The sequence below is a fragment of the Oncorhynchus masou genome, chromosome 25 (genome assembly GCF_036934945.1).
Source record: "Oncorhynchus masou masou isolate Uvic2021 chromosome 25, UVic_Omas_1.1, whole genome shotgun sequence".
Classification (NCBI taxonomy): domain Eukaryota; kingdom Metazoa; phylum Chordata; class Actinopteri; order Salmoniformes; family Salmonidae; genus Oncorhynchus; species Oncorhynchus masou.
In genome coordinates this window covers 47,957,198-47,960,899 of record NC_088236.1, presented here as the reverse complement: position 1 = coordinate 47,960,899, position 3,702 = coordinate 47,957,198, and positions in this window count along the sequence as shown.

Genomic DNA, 3,702 nt, shown 5'->3' with positions numbered 1-3,702 from the left:
GATGAGTATGTGAGGCAGAACCCACACATTCACTGGACTCTCCACACACGAGGTGCTAACTGGCTGTGCCATCAGGATGACTAATACACCTTTTCCCCAGAACAGGTTGACCCTGCAAGGAATGGAGGAAGACATGGTTGAGTATTGTGTCACCCTTAACAGTGTTCTGAAAGGCACAGTCAACTTAGTGTATGTAAACATCTGACTTACTGGAATTGTGATACAGTGAATTATAAGTGAAATAATCTGTCTGTAAACAATTGTTGGAAAAATTACTTGTGTCATGTACAAAGTAGATATCCTAACCAACTTGCCAAAACTATAGTTTGTTAACCAGGGGGTGGAGGATTAAGGATTACGGAGAAGGTGGAAAATAATTTCCTAGGGTAGGAGGCAGAAGCTTGACATTTAATGACTCTAGCCTAAGTGTATGTAAACTTCTGACTTCAACTGTATAAATACACAGGGGATAATGAGGGGAGATGGTGGGGGGTGGAGACAAGCACAAAGACCGGTGAAACAGATCAGGGTGTGACAAGAACAGAAATAAATAATTCTAAATAACAAACTGGCTTTATTTACCACAGTGTGAAACATTGAATATTAAAGTGAGTTTCTGAAACACCGAGTCCTTCTTTGCTGATGTGAAGAAGAAACTGAATGAAAGCGAGTCCAGTGAGGATAGGGAGGGGATACATTTTGCCCATACTTTCAAGACCTGAGCTACTTCATTTATTTATGAAATGTACTATTTTATTTAGGCAATTTAATATATTTGCCTATTTAGTAGGCGATTTCGCAGCATAAAGCTGTGACTCACTCTCGTGTCTTTGGATCAAAAATAAATGAGTACCAACATTCTTTCTGATTGTCTTTAATAAAGAAATATTTTAAACAAGTTAATCTGCTCATGTTGTGTGTGTTCAAATATTTGTGACATTGTGGTTACAATGAAGAATATAAATTAATATACATCCTATTCATAATGAATAATCAGGTGCGTGTTGCAAGCTTGTAATTTTTGCTGATAATTTAGTTTTTAAAGATTTTATTTAATATTTTTGGACAATACAAATTCATACACATACAAACGACAACTACATAACCCCTGCACAGACCCACCTGCTCTCACCCCCCTTTCCAGCACCCGCATCACTCTCCACCACATGGCCTCAAACTGCACCATTTTGTTTCTCTCGCCCACACGCACTTTCAACATTTAGATAATAAAGCATTTAAAGTCTGACATTAGTTGATTTTAATACTTCTGACAGTCAAATGTCTAACTCCACCTATAACTTTTAGACTTTATAACGTTCCCAGAAAATGTGATTATTATAACCGAATGAAAAATGTATCTGGTAATCTAATTTGATTTACTGCAGGCCTAAAACCTATTGGTTTAACCTTCTGAATGTATGATTTTATTGAAGATAGAAGCCGCCTCTTAATGAGTTCTGAGAGCCGATCAGTTACCCAACAAATTAATATAAATTTATTTAGCCTAATTGTTTTTATAACTAAAGACAGTAGGCTATTATTCCTCTTTTCCTCCCTGCATTAATTAAATTGTCTGCATGTCTATTCAACATTTGGCTAAAAAGAAACCACCCCATGAATTAAAGACAGATATATATTTATTTCACAATGCAATGCGGCAAATTGACAACTCAAATCGCTTTAAAAATCCTTCTAATATTAGACAACAAATAAATAACGTCAAAAACAGTCCATTCATCACTGGATTTCTTCAAATTGATGTGCAGTAAGAGGATATCATCCACCGTGCCTGGTCGCAGGCATGCAGTTGGATTCTCTCTAAATCCACACATCCATCTGAAGGTGATGTTTTATCCTTTGGAACCTCCAAATTACCAGGTGGACAGTAGACCTCTTGAAGCGATAGATGAAAGTATTCTTTCACAATAGCTGGCAGCTGATTTTTAATGCAGGACTCTAGTGCTATAGGAGAGTGACTGACTGAAACGTTCCCACCATTAATTTACAAAAGGATAGTCTAATTGCTCAGTTACGTATGAAAAATCCCCCAATTTGTGTCACAGTTTAGACTACCGATAGATGCTGCCGTCAATCAGAATTGAGTCCTATTGAAAAGTGTAGCCTAATGGCCAAAAAATTGCAAACTTTCAATGTATTCAATACTTAAGTACTCTAAAGTTTTACATTTCCAACTCAATATCACAGACCAGATTTGCCCTTCGAAAAATGCATCAACCCCTACAAACATATTAATTTATTATAATTCAAATAATAATTCAAACAAAATTAGCTGTAGCGAGAGGAGAGACTAATGACAATCAGAAAGAATGTGTATTTAACCCTGCATATACAGTGTTGTGAAAAAGTATTTGCCCCCTTCCTGATTTCTTATTTTTTGGGGATATTTGTCACACTTAAATGTTTCAGATCAAACTAATTTAAATATTATGCAAAGATAAAACTGCATTTTCTGTTTACTTGGGTTAAGTGATAGTTTTTTTCTCTTAATAAATAAAATCATCCGAACCTTCATGGCCCTATGTCAAAAAGTAAACCTAATAACTGGTTGTCCCACCCTCAGCAGCAACAACTGTAATCAAGCATTTGCGGTAACTGGCAATGGGTCTTTCACATCAGTGTGGAGGAATTTTGGCCCACTCTTCTTTGCAGAATTGTTTTAATTCAGCCACATTGGAGGTTTTGAGCAAGGTTTTCACCTTTAAGGTCATTCCACAGCATCTCAATCGGATTCAAGTCTGGACTTTGACTAGGCCACTCCAAAACCGTCATTTAGTTTTTTAAGCCATTCAGAGGTGGACTTGCTTTTGTGTTTTGGATCATTGTTCTGCTGCAGAACCCAAGTGCGCTTCAGCTTGAGGTCACGAACAGATAGCCAGACATTCTCCTTCAGGATTTTTTGGTAGAGAGCAGAATTCATGGTTCCATCAATCACAGCAAGTCTTCCAAGTCCTGAAGTAGCAAAGCAGCTCCAAATGATCACACTACCACCACCATATTTGACTGTTGGTATGATGTTCTTTTTCTGAAATGCTGTGTTACTTTTACGCCAGATGTAATGGGACGCACACCTTCCAAAAAGTTCAACTTTTGTCTCATCAGTCCACAGAATATATTCCCAAAAGTCTAGGGGATCATCAAGATGTTTCTTGCCAAAAGTGAGACAAACTTTTGTTATTTTTGGTCAGCAGTAGTTTTCACTTTGGAACTCTGCCATGGATGCCATTTTTGCCCAGTCTCTTTCTTATGGTTGAGTCATGAACACTGAAGTTTATAATAAAAGCATCACATGTACAGTCACTTTTGAGAGTGGTGTTTTCCTGCTAAAGGAACATTTGCGCATATAGCTTACTGCCGTGTGCACATTGCTGCACACTAATTTGTAAATTGTAAATGGTTGTTAAAGTTTTTTTTTTTTACTGAGGCAAGTGAGGCCTGCAGGTCTTTAGATGTTGTTGTGGGTTCTTTTGTGACCTCTTGGTCGCTGCGCTCTTTGGGTAATTTTGGTAGGCCGGCCACTCCTGGGAAGGTTCACCACTGTTCCAAATTTTCTCCATTTGTGGATAATGGCTCTCACCGTGGTTCGTTGGAGTCCCAAAGCTTTAGAAATGGCGTTGTAACCCTTTCCAAACTGATATATCAATTACATTGTTTCTCATCTGTTCCTGAATTTCTTTGGATCGC